Below are 9935 nucleotides of genomic sequence, written 5' to 3'. Positions count from 1 at the left end.
AACTTACAAATGTGTATGTGGAATGAGAATACCAAAGAAAATCATTTTCCGAAAGATTGACAATATTATGAATAGAACTTTTATTTTCAATATTTCATATAAGATTTACTAGAATACTACATGTTTCTGCATACCACACAAATCTAGCACGTTTTCACATATTTTTCCGTGACCAGACATTTTCCATTGTCATCACCCTGATGATGGCAAACAGCCGAAAACGTTTGGCTTCAACATTTTAATTCTTAACCTTTTAGCCTTGTAAATAGCATACATTTTATCAATCGAACATTATGGACATAAACTAAATTAGTTTACGTTTTTTTTAATTCTGGCCACGTGACTTGCCAATTATGGCTGTAGCTTGAACGTTGTTAAAGGGGTCTTTAGTGCAACAAACATCTCAAGTTAGGTGACGTCATAGCTAACTATAGTTAGTGCTTTTGGTCGTCTTAGCAGTCACACCAATGCAATTAACTATAGTTAGTTCTGATTAGCTTTTAAATAATTTCGAATTTAAATTAGTTCATGACAGCCCTTGTTTTGATCTGTGTCTAGTTGTTCCTCTATTTTTACTATTTTTGCACGGCATCTTGGCGTTGAAGAAAATAAAAAAAAGTAAGAATGCTAGACGCCGAAGAATTCAAGCTTTATTTTTGCTAACATTGGTGATATGAAATTTGTTGGCTTGTTGTTTTTCTTTTTTTCCCCTCCCTTCACGATTTGTTTTGCATATTTATGTTCATCTCGCACGTGCGAAAAGAATTGTCGCATTCTGATTGGTTTTTCGTTCAGTTGTAAACTTAAGACTAACCCATGAACCTTGCTTGGGTATAACTATAGTTAGTGTGTATTGTTTTGGATCAGCGAGGCGTAAATTTTCTAACTATAGTTAGGGCGAACAGAGAAGCGGTCACATTACCGAAATAGCTAACTATAGTTAACGCCGTCCTAACTATAGTTAGCAGTCTAGATGTGACCGCAGCCATTATGGACATGTGTTTACCCTTTGCATGGGGTGTCCAGTTTTATTTTTCTATTTTTATTTTCTGGAAATAATACTCCTTATTAATCTAAAGGTATAAATGTTCGAAGTTTTTCTTAGCAACAGCGTTAATCTATTAGTCACTTCCGCAGTAACGGAATTGACAACGATTATTATCAGGTGTACCATTGAAGTAATAGACATAGAAAGAGCCGCAGTTTTTCACTTGAATGTTGGTGGACCATTGACAACAGCCTGAATACCAGTGAAAGCAGACCTGCCTGGTTACTTTGCCGTCAGCTACTGTAGGATGTCCACCATTTAACCAGCCAGTTACCCTAGTGCCACACCTGAATTTAGGTGTACATGAAGTAGGCATTCTAGTGCCTGCACCTCCTTTGAAGCGATGCCAGCCATTGAGGTTCTTGTCACACAAACCATCCCTTCTGCTGTACGTGGTTTTCCTGTCGCCTCTTGTCAGACTTGAGTAGCCAGTACATTCTGCAGCCAGAATGAAAAGTTTAAGATTATTCGTCCAGTCAATGTAACTTGAAAGTAAATAAATTCTACTCCTTGGTAAACTCAATACGCGAAGGTCTATCTATTAAGGTGGTGTATTGGAAGAATGCTCTTTGCAATTTACTTCAAAAGTTATTCCATCGTGAAAGCCAAACGTCATGTGTTGACCCTTTGCATTGGGTATCCAATATTATTTTCCTATTTTTATTTTCTGTAAATGAATTTTTAATTAAAAGAGCGATACTACTTTCTGATTATTTTCAGGCCGCCAAAGCTATAGATAAACCAATATATACCAGAGAAAATGAGGCCCTTTCTTTCTCGTGGAGGTTAGGAAGGCTGAGTTAGCTGGGCGCAGCCGGGCATATGTGATGTCATAACCTTCAAACTTTCGACTTTTTACCTACATTGAGTTGATTACCTGGCGGTATACATCTTGTTTCCATTGAGAACTTATTTACTACGGTAAATAAGTTTGGACACCTCTCTTGTTTGAGTTAGAATCAATTTTACAACTGAAATGGTCAGAAAATTAACACATATACTGTTCAAATAAAGTCAGGGGTAGTACATGTATGTGATGTAGTTTAAAATTATAGTTCTTAGTACAATGACCGCTAATCTATTGTAGACAGAGTGAACAAATTTCAAAAACACTGGAAATGGTTTTGCCATTTCCAGTAATTTTAAAATTCGTTTAATGTTGTTCTAGATGAAAAATTGGTTCTTGATTTTTTTTAAAATATGATGTCGACTGAGCGACTTAGAGCTGACAAAACATTCTAAAATAAACGAATCACGCTTACTTAGTGAACTGTTATCGAAGTTTGCGTAAAACAAATGTCTGAATACTTAATGTAGACCAAGGGAATTCAACGAAAAGGGACCGAACAGCAAAAAAAAAGAGCTGCAAAGAGGTGTAGGTGCAAAGCCTTTTAAAAAGATGTCTGTTAGCATCTCTTTCTTTAATCACATCAAACTCATTTTAATATAAAGGGTTTTGCAACAGAACACGTTTTGAACTGAGAGGCAAAAATAAATTGGTATCTACTGATTACTTACCATCATCAGTTACCACAAGATGAGTCTTGGCCTCAATGGTATAGTAATGCACCTTGGCTTCACAGATATAAATTCCAGAATCAGCTTTACTGAGTGAAGAAATCTTTAATGTATTTCCGTTGACTTTCATTCGCTCCTTTACCCAGGCTCCCTTGGATCGTTTCCAAGAAATGGCGGGAGGTGAATCACCAGTTGCGGCGCAGGTTAAAGACAAGTCACTGCCTTTCATTTTGGTAACAGTATGAGTATGTGGTGAACTTCGGAAGTGAAACTACAACTAATGAAGTAGCTGCCGAAGTCTCTCCTAAGGTATTCTTCGCGTGACACACATAGGAACCAATATCATGTTTGTCTGCAAGGCCAACTGTCAGTAATCCCCCGTTCTGAACAGTCCTGTCTTTAGCAAGGGAACCTGGTATCTTCCGCCAAGTGACAACTGGTGCTGGAAAACCGGTCACGTTACATCTTGGAAGAGTGACGCTTTGTCCTGTCTTGGCGTGGGTTGGACCTGGGGCGAGTTGAATACGAGGAGGTGCTTTTTAGAGAACAATACAATTGATATAGATTAGTGACTCAGTATCAAATCGAATCCAAGTAAAGTTACAATCTGTTAAGTTACAATCTTGGTTCATTTATAAAAGTTAGAAGCTGCCAACAGCCCAAGACCATCTACGTACTTAAGTTGTAAGAAGCTTGATGAGAGAAGAGTAAGAATATCCATGGTGAATTTCACCATGAACTTATCACTTCACCGATTAGCTTTAATCCACCATTGTCTATCGGCAAGGCTAAAAATGGTTGACTTCTCAATCTGAATTCCAAACGCATTAACTAATTAGGTCGCGGTGCCTTTCACCCATAAGTAGTACATCAAGTAAACAAAAACTTTCAACTTACCTTCCACGATCATCAAAGCGGTCTTATTTGCAGTGCCCAGCAAGTTCCTTGCAACGCAGGTGTATTGCCCCGCGTCATCAAGTGTCACGTGATGCACTTCTAATCTGCCATCGTCATCAAAGTTGAAACGACCACTTAAGGGAGCTCTGTTCGCCCGTAACCACGTGACGGTAGGTCTAGGATTTCCGCTGACAGAACACTGGAACACGGCGGTTTGATTTTCCTTGACAGTTTGCTTCATCGGTGATATCACTACCGCGGGAGGTGAAATTGATTCTCCGGGTTCTCCCTTTGCACCGGGTAATCCTCTGGGACCCGGGACTCCTTGGATTCCCTGTTCCCCCTTTTGACCCGGTGGTCCAATAATTCCCTGCTTTCCATGCGGGCCTGGTTCTCCTCTGCTTCCACGTGACCCTTTTCTTCCCATGACTCCACGCGGCCCTCTTTTACCACGTGATCCTTCAGGGCCCTGCATTCCCGGGGTCCTTGCACACACATTTGTTCTTTGGGTGAACAAAATGATCGTGACGTCAGGGAGTTTAAGGTCTTGTTTATTTCACTCCTGACTGATTCGATGGTAACCTCATCTGGTTTTGTTTCGACCCGGCGGGTTCTTCGGATATGAACTGTGGGTAAATAGAATGAAAACGCATATTGAGAACAATTCATAAAACATCTTGAATTTTCTATCAAGTTTCGCAAAGGCATCTGGCGCAGAGTTTGAATTCCTGACCTTTGCGGACTAATCTGGCATTTGGATAAGTCGAAATAAATACTTTATCATTGGAGCTCAATGACAGTTAGTCGCCGTCGTCGATTTTTGGCAAGATTTCCAAAAGCTGAAAACCCCAGAAATCAGTTCTCAACAAAAAGACTAAAAGGCGTAAACTAGATGACTGAATGGAAATAGATTACAATAGTGAGAAAGTTAAAATCCTGAGGCCTACTCTTTAGCATGGAAATCATGCAAAAAACATACTGTTTATAACAACATAGAATTCCGAGAATAATTTCACTCTCTGGGGTTACATTTTCTACGCCGGTTATTACAGAAAAAATACAAATTGTCACTGTTGATGATTTATATTTCTTCCATTTATTCTGCAACACAGTTAGATAATTTATATAACCGCTTCCTTTGCACAAAATATCCTATAAGCAGTGTGTATTTTAAGCCAGACTTTGTTGTTTTTGCGTTTTGACCTTATGGCTTCCTACTTTCTTTATGACTGAAAACTCAAGGCACGAAATGAAATCCCGAGAAATCAAGGCCAAGAAAATAAAAAACAACATTGTCAAAAGTCTTATTTATAGCTCAAATGTATTAAATTTAACGTTTAATCATTTTAACCATTTTACTTCTCAAGAGTGTTCAAAATCGTATTTCTTCTAACTAAAACAATACATTGTCAAGCATTGGGGTGATGAGAATTACGAAATTCATCAAACTACCCTTTCATGTACCACTGATAAAATTCTCGTTCTCATATAAGAACGACAGCTGGCACTTTTAGCAAGGGACTTCAGAAAAGATCAAGACATATGTTAAAAGTTTCTTTAGTCTAACACATACGGAAATTAAAATGAGAAGATTTATATTTTCCCAGTAGACTTGCGAAAGATTTTTACAAAAGCATTACCTTGTGTCGCATGTTTCTCTTCTTCAGTAATCTTGTGATCAGATTCTACCACTGACTCGACCCTTTCAGAGTGTTTGAAGCTTGCTGCATCGGTGGAAACCTTGATCAGGTTCTGAATTTGACGTGCGTCCGTCACAAGATCTTCAACAGTGTGAACTCGCTGGTTTATAATCTCAACGCGAACCAAGGTAGCGGTACAGATCAATAAAGACACTAACGACACGGGACAAACAAACTTAGATGAACAGCTGTAAGAATCACGAGCACAAGAGTGTTCTTGTTTCTCGGCCATGACAAAACACTGGCGTCGTACGATAATGCAGGGCTGAGTCCTTGTGGGGCGGTGTTAAGATACAAGCCAAGACGTGTATGAAATGCGACTCTTGTGTTGACAGTAGACCAAATAAGCTCACAGAGTTAGCGGATGGCTGAAGTATGATGATGAATGAAGGTCAAAAGTCACCATTTCATATGGTATTTTTATCACATGGAAAATTATTTTGCGTGACAACATCTGAAGCTTCTTTCAGTGTTTGGCTTGGTTTCGTTTGGTAATAATACAATCTGTTTTCCTTTGAAGTTGCACAGTGTATTCCTAATTCACAATGACTAGTCGGGTTTGGATTTATTTGATAACCTTTCCATTTCCCCCCTCAGGTTCAGCAATCACCTTTGTATGAGTACATACATGACATTAAAAAAATTCGTTAAGAACATTGAATTTCTCTGTAGATGTATGTGGTATCATATCATAAAAACTCCAGCTAGTCCAAAACTTTGGTTGCAAAATTGTTACCAACTCATGATCAATGAAGTACGACCACGTGACTCCACTTACCCGTCAGTTAAAATGGCTGTCTTTAAAAGATCTTCTAGCTTTTAGAGATTAAGTATCAATGTACATAAATAATTGAGCATCCAGTTATTTAAACAACAAACTTTGTAAAATGTCTGATATTCACGGACGGGAAACCCGCCAACACCAGAGCTTGGAAGTCCGCAGCAGGACAAAGAACATTCTCTTATAGAGTTGTAAACCACTGGAACAGCCAAATGCCAAATCTTTAATCTGTTTTAAAGAAACATCTTCTTTTAGACATTTAATTATTATTTAATTTAATTCCAATTATATTTGTAAGCCTTAGAATTTAGAAGTGTAATTTATAGTTATCTTAACCCCTTTTTATTGTAAATATTCACTGAAAAGCCCTGTTGGGAGTATTCTATTTAAGTTTGGAAGTGCTCTACTATTCTTCTCTTGCCGTTGTTTTCCCCAGTTCCCGGCCACGATCTCTTTGGTTAGCACCAAGAATCACAACTTTGAAAATCTTTTCGTACTTCCGTTCAAATCTAATTATAATCAATTCCCATATCCCACGTTCCCCTTGACCAGCGGCCAGTCTGTTAAAAAAGATAAGGATAATGTGGTCTCTGGGACAAGGTTGGCTGAAAATAGGGTGCGAATAGATCGAAGCCGCTGTCGACTTCTTCCTCTTCTCTGTACCGTCTTTTTAAGCCGACTTTGATACTGTAAGGAAAAGCTAATTGTAGGTCACTCTTAAGAAATCTTAATCGTATTTATATTCAACAGGTCGTCATATCATTTCTGTTGTTGTTTATCTTCAATTTAACAAATTGACATCAGTTTTTTATGCGTCTGTCCTGTTATTGATGATAAATTGCGTCATAACATTGTCAGTGTTGCAGATCCACGAGCCGCTAGGCGAGTGTGGATCTACAACAAACTTTGACAATGTTATGACGGAATTTATCAGATCAACAACAGGACAGACGCATAAAAAACTGATGTCAATTTGTTTTTTACAATAACAAAAAACCAAAACTGATTTATAAACGAAGGTAAGAGATGCACAAGGAAGATGCGATTGCCGTACGGCCGCGAAATCTAAATTTCGTCGCTGTAATTCGGAGAATCATAGGCTCATAAATTAAAAGTTTGGTAAGAATACGGCCAGCTTCTTAATTTCATTGTCAGCACACATTCCCGCTCAACGCCGATTTTCAGGTCTGAATCCTCGATAAACATCCTTATCTTTTCGCTCTCAGGTTGCAATGGTTTCTTAAGTTTTAACCGATAAATTTTAGATGATTTCCTCATTGAAGACTACTAGTTTTGTGGTATAATTCTCGCCTCATCAAGAATGCAGCGCTAAATCAGTGTTGAAAAGTTTGACAAAACTTTCGCTGATGCCGTCAGCAACGAGTTTTATGCGTCTATAATCTTATTGACAAAAAAAATTAGCCAATCAGCGCGCGAGAATTCGTTCAGTTATTGTATAAACCACTCTCGACACTATCCTGGCTACAAGTTATTCAGATAAGAGATTTTTCTGCTGTAAATATTGTACCCTTATTGCATTTTGGTATTTTCTTTTGTTTTGATGTATGACAAATTAGGATGATGAATATAAAACAAAGAAAAATACCAGATTGTCCCAAAGGGTAAAAAAAGGGTAAAAATAAACCAGATTGTACCAAAACCACAATATATTTACCTTGTACGGTCCTTTTTAGCTCCGTCGTTGATTATCCCGTTTTTCTTTTCAGTTTCGACTGAGAATTTCTGCCAGGACACACTCAAAACCCAAAACAATGTATCAGTTCCTTGGTTTAGATACGATGCCCTAAGCATAAGTGGTTTGGAAGAAAGCGCGTAGAAATGGCAGCAATCTCTGTAACATTGCATTCCTGCTCTGTTGCAAAAGCCAAGCACAGGGTCATGGAACTTTCTGGAATGGGGAGTACAAACTATTTATGCCAGCCAGAAAAGAGACATTCAAAGAGTGAAGAAAGCTGAAAAAAGATCATCAGAGCTATTCAAAAGAAAAAGACGAGCTACAAAGAAGGTCTCTGTGAGGATTGAGGAAGCTCGTATTCAAGGGGAAGGGACCACATATGAGGCTGGCGCCTTCTAATGCAGCAAATGGACATGTGAATGGCTCGCATATCACAGTTTTGTTTGTATTTACTTTTTAAGACAGCATCTTATCAGAAACTACAGTACTTCTAATGATGTTGATGAAAAAACTTTGTACTTTGACATTGGACACTTTTAACTTTAATTTCTCAAAACTAGTGTTTTTCGTGACTGGGGAACTGCCCCGGCTAATATTTGCAAGAGGTTTTGAGCTAGTGACTTCATTTTTTCAGCAGATGTTCCTTGTATTTATATCTACAGGATGAGCGATTTAGTTTTTGGCCTACCTAAATTAATCATGAATGGTAAAAATTACACCTAAACTGTAAGTTTCCTGGTTACCATGGCAACATGATTGACATTTTATGAATTCCAAATCACTCATCCTACATTTTGACTATAGGTGAACATACTGGAATTGGTTGTTTTTCAATTACTTTTAATGCATTCTCCTATGAAATTGGGGCAGCAGAGTACTGTGATGTGCAGTACTGTAAGTACTCTGTTAATTATTATCAGGAGAATGATTGACAGGTAGACAACTGATGCATTTTCAGAAACCTCAGGTTGTTATTGTTCAGGGCCAGTGCTCTTTATTTTGTTCTAGTGAATTATATTTGGTTGATCTGACATCATATATTGTGCCCAAATTGTAGGAAAATCTGACTGTAATCCCGCCTTAAAATTCTCCAGAGAATACCTCATTCTCATTAAATAATTGGGTTGTTTTTCTTTTCTTTTCTTTCAGTATAATCGTGGCTCTCAGCACTGGAGTACTCTATTGATACACAGCCACTGTTCATAAATGGTATATAATAAAATTCCGGTAAAAAGAGAAAAGAGGAATACCACTGAACGTAGTCCTTACTTGCTAAATATTTTCAGTAGGAAGGACCGTTCCATCTGATCCCACCGGATCAGTTTTTTCGTACAAATGAAAGGTGTTCCAGGTTACCTGTAACCTTGTGGGACTAGTGCCTTGTTATATCTTTAAGAAGAGCGTGAGGGTAATTTTTTTAAAATGTAATTTAACCCTATTCAGACCGGCGGGGACGTTTGAGGCCCGCGCTGACTTTGAACACTTATAACGTTTTCAAACTTTAACCAAACGCTGCCAAACTTTGCGAGTTTATCTAATATTTATCTGGAAACAATTTGGTAGCATAGGTTGTTGTGTCAGGAACTTGACATCACCATGGCAACGTGTGTTTTCGTGTTTTTATTAATGAAAATTGACTTTAATGCAAATATTTTCACCTGTTTACGGTTTTTAAGCACAGTTTTATTTGTTTTAAGTACTTTGCAGTATTTTTTGGCGGTTTTCTGGCGCTTTCTAGAAGTTATATAAGGAAGGGAAAGAGGGGGGGGGGGGGGGGTAGGAGGGAGGGTCGGTCCCAGAAGGTCAAAAAAGCCCGCTCTGAATAGGGTTAAAAAAGGATTTCAGAGGTTTCGGGGAGATCCAATTGTACTGAAGTTATTTTTGGGAAATAACCGACCAAAATCCCTACACCAAGGGGTAACATTACATAAGCTTTATTTACTCTCGAATTTCAGAGCAGCTCACAGAAGATAATATCTTCGAGAACACAAAAGTACAGTAAGATAGATTACAAAAAAATACATGATACACTTTAAAGAAACTAGTTTTTACAAATACATCAAGAATACATCATTATAGAATCATTCAGCGGAAACAAAATAAATATATAAGCAAATAGCGTCTAAACAAAGGTAAAGCCCTCAATATTCCTGTTAGGCCCCGTCCACACTGACCTGGGTAAATTTGAAAACGCATTTTTTTTAACCCGGATAGGCCAACACGGCACCGAAAAAAAAAACGCTCTCCAAAGTGGGTAAATTTGAAAACACCGGCTTGGTGGTGTAGTATGGAGGT

At 38.1% G+C, this 9935-nt stretch overlaps 1 pseudogene across 1 annotated transcript in view; it reads right to left on the bottom strand.

Annotated features, from left to right (window-relative positions):
- Nucleotides 1-796: 796 nt before the first annotated feature.
- Nucleotides 797-9935, bottom strand: part of LOC144664901 (hemicentin-2-like) — a 29894-nt pseudogene continuing 20755 nt past the window's right edge. The window contains exons 5-9 of the transcript XR_013572875.1: nucleotides 5942-5979; nucleotides 5104-5435; nucleotides 3464-4089; nucleotides 2567-3101; nucleotides 797-1486 (exon numbers count right to left, since the gene is read on the bottom strand). The product of XR_013572875.1 is annotated as a hemicentin-2-like (transcript). The remainder of the gene's footprint in view (nucleotides 1487-2566; nucleotides 3102-3463; nucleotides 4090-5103; nucleotides 5436-5941; nucleotides 5980-9935) is intronic.

Source organism: Oculina patagonica, chromosome 9, assembly GCF_052425735.1.
Source record: "Oculina patagonica isolate OP01 chromosome 9, crgOcupat, whole genome shotgun sequence".
NCBI lineage: Eukaryota > Metazoa > Cnidaria > Anthozoa > Scleractinia > Oculinidae > Oculina > Oculina patagonica.
The sequence above is the reverse complement of the archived record's forward strand: the minus strand, read 5'-3'. Positions and strand labels throughout refer to the sequence as shown.